Below are 7,664 nucleotides of genomic sequence, written 5' to 3'. Positions count from 1 at the left end.
TTGACAAGGAAATTTAGTTATTTCTGAGATACACATTTTAAAGTAATAACTAGAATTATGACTTATAACATTATACCAGAACATGTAAGATTTTTAGAAATTTCATGTAATGTCTGAAACATTTATATTAACCTATTTCCATACAAATAACCCAAAGAAAGTTTAGTATTAGTTGTTTTGTTTGTTTGTTTATACTGCAGGTTCTTATTAGTCATAAATTTTATACCCATCAGTGTATACATGTCAGTCCCAATCGCCCAATTCAGCACACCACCATCCCCGCCCCACCGCGGTTTTCCCCCCTTGGTGTCCATACATTTGTTCTCTACATCTGTGTCTCAACTTCTGCCCTGCAAACTAGTTCATCTGTACCATTTTTCTAGGTTCCACATACATGCATTAATATACGATATTTGTTTTTCTCTTTTTGACTTTGGTTTTTTTTTATGTTGAGCTGCATGCGCTGTTTGTATATTTTGGAGATTAATCTCTTGTCCGTTGCTTCATTTGCAAATATTTTCTCCCATTCTGAGGGTTGTCTTTTCGTCTTGGTTATGGTTTCCTTTGCTGTGCAAAAGCTTTTAAGTTTAATTTGGTCCCATTTGTTTATTTTTGTTTTTATTTTCATTACTCTAGGAGTGGGTCAGAAAAAGATCTTGCTGTGATTTATGTAACTAAAGTAATTTTTAAATTAGTTTTTCATAGAGGTGTAGATACCACCCAAATATTCCAGAAAAATTTTATTAAATAGAGAAGGCCATGGTGCCAGCCCCTTAGGTCTTTTATGTTCTGCCTTTAGCCCCTCTGTAATTCTTTCCTATAGTAATATGTATGTGATATCTGGAGTTACAGCACCATTTTGCGACCAAGATTAAGAAAGTCCCATGAAAAAGTTTGCACAGCAGTAAGATTGAAGGAGCCTGGGTCCTGGTTACATCCTTGAGCAGACGCACTAGCACTGGGCTGCCTACCTTTGGAGTTGTTACTATATGAGAAAAAATAAATTAAGGTGCTGGTTGTCAGGTTTTCTTTTACTTGCAGCTTAAGTCTTTCTAATACTCTAATTCTTCCTTGTTCGTTCAGATGCCCATCCTGGAACAAATCCACAATGGCTGGGGTAGGAGATAGGATCATGTTAGAACACAGGGGACCTCCCCCTATAGTTAGTGTTGGAGAGAGTGAGTGGTGAGTGTGGGATGTCATTTCTAGAAAAAGGGAAATACGGTAAGCAAACAATAGCATAAATGCCCGATGTAGAGAGAAATTTTTGAAGATTATCCCAGGTATTGAGCCTGTGGATCTAAGATTAACAAAAATATGAAATTCAGAAAGAATAACTAGCAAGTATGGGGGGGACAGGAGGTAATCACTTTGATCCAGACAGTTGTTAAAAGAGTTGTTTCCACCAGTTTAGCCAAAGCCCTCCAGAAGTCCATTTGCCTGGATACAGCAGTTTCCTGGCCACCTACCCCTTCACTATACAATGCTCTCAACATCCATTCTAGGAGGCTTAAGAATATCATGGGTCAACTGAAAGGTGTTGGGGGGGAATCATTTGAGAAAATGTTAGGGACAAAGTGTTGGGATATATGCAGGTATCCCTTCTGTTAAGCAATCAAGGAACAATGGGCATTGGGCTGCTGTTGAGTAATCCTCACCAGACAGAAATAAGAATGACATTTAACATTGCTCCTGGGTACCTGCCTCCATGATGATTTCGTGACACTAGCAACCAATGGTATTTGCAGAAGAGATGCAAAGCTGCTCCCATTCATGTCATGGAGAATTCATCTCATTTGGTGGACTAGAATACTCTCCTGGAAAATACACACTTAAAACCTTTTAACTTAAACCCATATCAACATCTTACTAAGCTTAGGAGTCGAGAATTGGTTTCCTTTGTTCTCTGTATCTAACTAGAGTGACATTTTCTCCGATGTCTAACTGTTTAGCTAGGACCAGAACTTCCTTCTAGAAGTGATGGTGTTGAATGAATGCAGAGGGAGGGGAAGCACATTTAAAATACTCTCTCTTATTGCAGACACATTGAATTTAAGATGCTGGTGGGCTGTGTACCATGCACACAGAAGCCAGAAAAATCAATCTTAATAATCAATGTGAAAAAAACTGATTGTTTTGTGATCTTTAAAAATGTTTTGTCAAAACATTAAAGATTTAGTTACTGTAAGTTATAAATGAAAAAATATCAAAACTAGTAGTTATTTAGTACAATGCAATTTAAAGCATTAGAAACATTCAGAAGTAAAGTGTTTTATTTCTTTGCACTTATCAAGAATAGTTTCAACAGTGCTTGCCTTTTTTTGTTGTATATCTTTTTTTTTTTTTTTTTTTTTTTCTTTCGGTGCGCGGGCCTCTCACTGTTGTGGCCTCTCCCGTTGCGGAGCACAGGCTCCGGACGCGCAGGCTCAGCGGCCATGGCTCACGGGCGCAGCCGCTCCGCGGCATGTGGGATCTTCCCGGACCGGGACACGAACCCGTGTCCCCTGCATCGGCAGGCGGATTCTCAACAACTGCGCCACCAGGGAAGCCCTGTTGTATATCTTTATGATATGGAACGAGCATTTTTTCTATGCCTTGGTGAATTGTCAGGCTCCTTTCTAAGTTTGGATTAGCTTCCAATATTTTATCCTTTGTGCTTTCAGTGTTGTGAACTATTCCAAGGGTTCCTTTAATGTGAAGGTTTTTTGTTTATTTGTTTACCAGCATGACTTCCTCTGGGACATCTTTAGCTGGCTTGTCATAACCACTTTCTTCATTTATGTCAATAGGTAAACCTTCACTAAGTTCCTGTGATGCTTAATTTTATGTGTCAACTTGGTTGGGCCATCATGTCCAGATATTTGGTCAAATTTTGAACTGCAATATCAGCTTTCACCTCGGTCTCCAGTGTACTGGTTCACTATGCGGATTTTGGACTTGCCAACCTCCATAGTCATGGGAGCCAATTCCTTAAAATAAGTTTCTCACTATGTATATATAAACATATCCTAGGGGCTTCCCTGGTGGCGCAGTGGTTGAGAGCCCGCCTGCCGATGCAGGGGACACGGGTTCGTGCCCCGGTCCGGGAGGATCCCACATGCCTCGGAGCAACTAAGCCCGTGAGCCATGGCCGCTGAGCCTGCGCGTCCGGAGCCTGTGCTCCGCAACGGGAGAGGCCACAACGGTGAGAGGCCCGCGTACCCACCGCCCCCCAAAAAAAATCCTATTGGTTCTGTGTCTCTGGAGAACGCTAAAACAGTTCCTCTGGCTAAATATCTGTCTCAAACAGTGGTGGTGATGACATTTCCATGGTCAGCTTTTTCTAATGCTGTTTATATTCAATTAGAATTTCACTTTTTGTCTATTTACTACACTTCCGTCTCTATTGTCCAGTTACCTCTTTCAGTTTCATTTTTGTAAAATGTCACATGAGTTTATTACTGTTAGACAAAGAAGCAACATAGCTACACGCTTTGCTCTCGGTATGTAGTGTGTATATGTTAATTCCAACCTAATTTATCCTCCCCACTGCCACATTTTTACCCTTTGGTAACCATAAGTTTGTTTTCAAAGTCTGTGAGTCTGTTTCCATTTTCAAGTAAGTTCATTTGTATCATTTTTTTAAAATTCCACACATAAGTGATATAATTGGTATTTGTCTTTCTCTGTCTGACTTAATTCACTTAGTGTGATAACCTCTAGGTCCATCCATGTTGCTGCAAATGGCATTATTTCATTCTTTTTTATAGCTGAGTAATATTACATTGTATATATGTACCACATCTTCTTTATCCATTCCTCTGTTGATGGACATTTAGGTTGCTACAGTCTTTCAAAAAAAGTAATGTGATTGGTCAGTGAATATCATGTGCACCTGTTATTTATGTAGTGACTTGTGGACTGAAGAGCTAGTTCAAAGTTTGTTCTTTATTTTTTATTTTTTTTAACATCTTTATTGGCGTATAATTGCTTTACAATGGTGTGTTAGTTTCTGCTTTATAACAGAGTGAATCAGCTATACATATACATATGTCCCCATATCTCCTCCCTCTTGCGTCTCCCTCCCACCCTGCCTATCCCACCCCTCTAGGTGGTCACAATGCACCGAGCTGATCTCCCTGGGCTATGCGGCTTGCACTTTATATATCCATCTTTATCTCTATCTACCGTGTGTGTGTGTGTGTGTGTGTGTGTGTGTGTGTGTGTGTGTGCGTGCGCGTGTGTGTGGTAACTGAAATTCGAACTATGTTGTTCGGGAGCTGGTGATATTTAACTAAACCATGGTAACTAACTGAAATGTGTGCATATTGAGGTCATGCAATTCAAGGACTGCCTGTATTTACTTTTGAGTTGATTGTCTAGGTCCATAATTAATAAATTTCTACCATGAAGGGCAATAAAGCAAAGAAAACAGGTTCTCAGCTGAATCAGCAGCATCTCTGTAAAAATTCTACCATTTCATTAACTGTCATTCTTGAAATAACTGATACTTGTTTTCTTGCCTATTTTCTGTGAATAACTGGCTGCTTATAGAATCACATAAAAATGTTCAAATATAGAAAGTGGTTTGTGGCAAAGACAACTATTTGTCCACTGAAAATCCATTCTCCTCTTCTTCCTTTAATTATGGTACTCCAGGTTTTAGTGGGGCATATAGCTGCCTCACTGAAGACTACATTCCCACCCTCTCTTGAAGCTTATGGCCAAATTCTGGTCTATGGGATGTGAGCAAAACTGTTGTATGCCACTTCTGGGTTTGTCCTTAAAAGGAAGGGCTGTGTTCTTCCCTGGTCTTTTCTCCATTGGCTGGGATACAGATGTAAAAGCCGGAAGTGGAGCAGTTATTTTGAACCCAAAATGGAATCTGTGTTGAGTGTAGATGTCAGGGCTACTACCTCTGGACAGTTACATCAAAGAGAATAAACTTCAGTCTTGTTTTAGCCACTACATTTTGGGGTCTTTTTGTTACAGACATTTAACTCTAACCTAAAAAAATCCATGGATGGGCTTCCCTGGTGGCGCAGTGGTTGAGAGTCCGCCTGCCGATGCAGGGGACACGGGTTCGTGCCCCGGTCCGGGAGGATCCCACATGCCGCGGAGCGGCTGGGCCTGTGAGCCATGGCCGCTGGGCCTGCGCGTCCGGAGCCTGTGCTCCGCAACGGGAGAGGCCACAGCAGTGAAAGGCCCGCGTACCGGAAAAAAAAAAAAAAAAAAAAAATCCATGGATGGTTTCCTGTTTGGGAATAAGCTATAGCCTAACATAGTAATACAGGGGATTTATATATATCACATTAAATAGTTAATTGATTCTCCTCCCTTCCAACCCTAACTGAAAGAGGATAAGAAAAAAACAGAAGGCTCTAAGTATAGTCCCCTTCTGAGAGAATAAATTGAGCAGAACCTACTGAAGACAATTAATGATATAATGAAGCCACCACAGATAGGATGAGTAAAATCTGCCACTCCACAACGTGGATTTGATGTCCCACATTTATCAGTTACTGTGCACTAAGGCTATGAGCCTCTATTCCTAGTAACCAGACGTGCTGGTATGGAGGCTTCCAATAATTAAATCGAATTCCCAGGAACTGCTGAGGTCTGATGATAGACAGTTACTGGCAATATTTACATAACTTTTGTGACAAAATAAATTTAATGTAGTGTCAATCAGTTAAGTCATTGACATGGAACTAATTTACCCTGATACAGTTCTTAAAATTTGTACATCATGAAATGTGGCTCTTTTGTAAGGAACTGATAAAAGATCTGATTCATCAACACCAACAAATGTGTAATACTCATGTATACACACTAGAGGGCACTCACCTTCTACTATTTTCTATTTGAGCAACATTTACCATAATGGCTTTCAAACAAGTGTATAGAAGAATCACCTTGGGAATCTTATTTGAAATGTATACCCTTAGGTTGTGGAGGAGCCTGTGAATCTGTATTTTAGTAAGAGGTTATAAGGGAGCATGGTTAAGAGAATGGCTCGTGAAGCCTGACCACCAGCGTTTGAAACCTGGCTTTGCCACTTATGAACTTGGACAATTATTTAACCTCTCTGTGCCTCGGTTTCCTCATCCATCAGATGAAGTTAGAAATAGCACCTACCTCTTAGGGTTGTTGTAATGATTAAAAGAGTTAACCTAGAACATACAGCCTAATGTCTGGCAATAAATATTCACTCTAGTATTAGAAGATTTTTTTGTTTTTGTTGTTTTGTTTTGTTTCATTTGGTTGGTTGTTTTGGTTTACCCAAAGAGTTTTATTTGGGCAGACCTGGGGACTGGGAGGGCCTGCACATAAAAGAAGGAGTTGGGCCTCTTGGTGGTGAAGCATGGCTTGTGCTGACAACACTGGACCTGGTGGGGCAGCCGGAAGTTGATCTTGGAGTCATGGAATTGCTTGACTGATGGTGGGGGTCACCTGCCGGGTGCGATCTCCTCCACCTTCATGATCTGGATCGAGTGGGCCCAGGCGCGGGGCCGGGCGCCCACATCGTGGTCTGCAGGGATCAGGAGGGGACAGGGTGAATTGTACACCCCCCCAAACCTCCCATCACGTGTGGGGGAGGTGGGCACTTGGGGACCCGGTGGTCACAGCATCTGGTCCCAGGAGGCACTGGCTACCAGGGGTGTAGGCCCTCCAAATTCACTTTGAGAGGCATGACCGCAGCCCCCAAAGGCAACGAGATCCACTTGCTGATAGCACCTCTGTTTAAACTGCTGCTATATGAAACAGCAGTTCTTGGGGCTAGGGCCTTAGAAGTGTTTAATAAAGATGCTCATTGATTTTGTTTCAAAGAGACTTGAGAACCATGCTTGAGAAACACAGGACCCTTTTTAAAAGAAAAAAGAAGATATTTTCAACATTCTACCCAGCTGGGCTAAGACTGCAGGCTTTAATCCCTGCTAGAGTGAAAACGGAATGGCAGGAACCAAAGGTACAGGGTGGAGAATGGAGCAGGATGAAGCTGGTCTTCGTATGTTCTTCTAGAGAGTTTGTACTTTATTCAGAAGTCAGTGGAAATTCATCTAAGACATTGAGGCAGAAGATGGCATAATCAGATTTATATTTGAGATAGATCACTCTGCAAGTGGAGTGGGGGATGGAGAGTGAGTGGGGATGCTGAGGCAGATCGATAGGGCAGCTCAGGTAGATGCAGTGCTGCTCCTTTTCCATCCTACGGAATGGTGTCCAGAAAGCATTACAATTATTTACATTAGTGATTCCAGTATTAATAATTTGAAGCTTATAAATGCTTTCTTCTTAAGTCAAAATAGAGTGGAGTTTGTAATGAAGCACTCTACCCCAACCCTACCCTATGATTTATACACACTACAGAGTATACAGTACCTGGCAGGCATCCTCCCTAGGTTTTTTTTTTTTTTTGCGGTACGCGGGCCTCTCACTGTTGTGGCCTCTCCCGCTGTGGAGCACAGGTTCCGGACGCGCAGGCTCAGCGGCTATGGCTCATGGGCCCAGCCGCTCCGCGGCATGTGGGATCTTCCCGGACCGGGGCACGAACCCGTGTCCCCTGCATCGGCAGGCGGACTCTCAACCACTGCGCCACCAGGGAAGCCCCCTCCCTAGGTTTTGAGGCAGTCACCAACTGCCTCACAGCACCAGAGGGTGTAAAAGGGGCACATTCTGCATCC

General features: G+C 42.2%; 1 non-coding gene across 1 annotated transcript; it reads right to left on the bottom strand.

Annotated features, from left to right (window-relative positions):
- Window positions 1–6,638: 6,638 nt before the first annotated feature.
- Window positions 6,639–6,770, bottom strand: LOC112064034 (small nucleolar RNA SNORA68). Its single transcript, XR_002891327.1, has one exon. It is a non-coding gene; the product is annotated as a small nucleolar RNA SNORA68 (small nucleolar RNA).
- Between the last annotated feature and the right edge of the window lie 894 nt (window positions 6,771–7,664).

This window comes from Physeter macrocephalus, chromosome 1 (assembly GCF_002837175.3).
Source record: "Physeter macrocephalus isolate SW-GA chromosome 1, ASM283717v5, whole genome shotgun sequence".
In the NCBI taxonomy this organism is placed as follows: domain Eukaryota; kingdom Metazoa; phylum Chordata; class Mammalia; order Artiodactyla; family Physeteridae; genus Physeter; species Physeter macrocephalus.
Note: the sequence above shows the minus strand (reverse complement) of the source record. Positions and strands in the feature narration are given on the sequence as shown.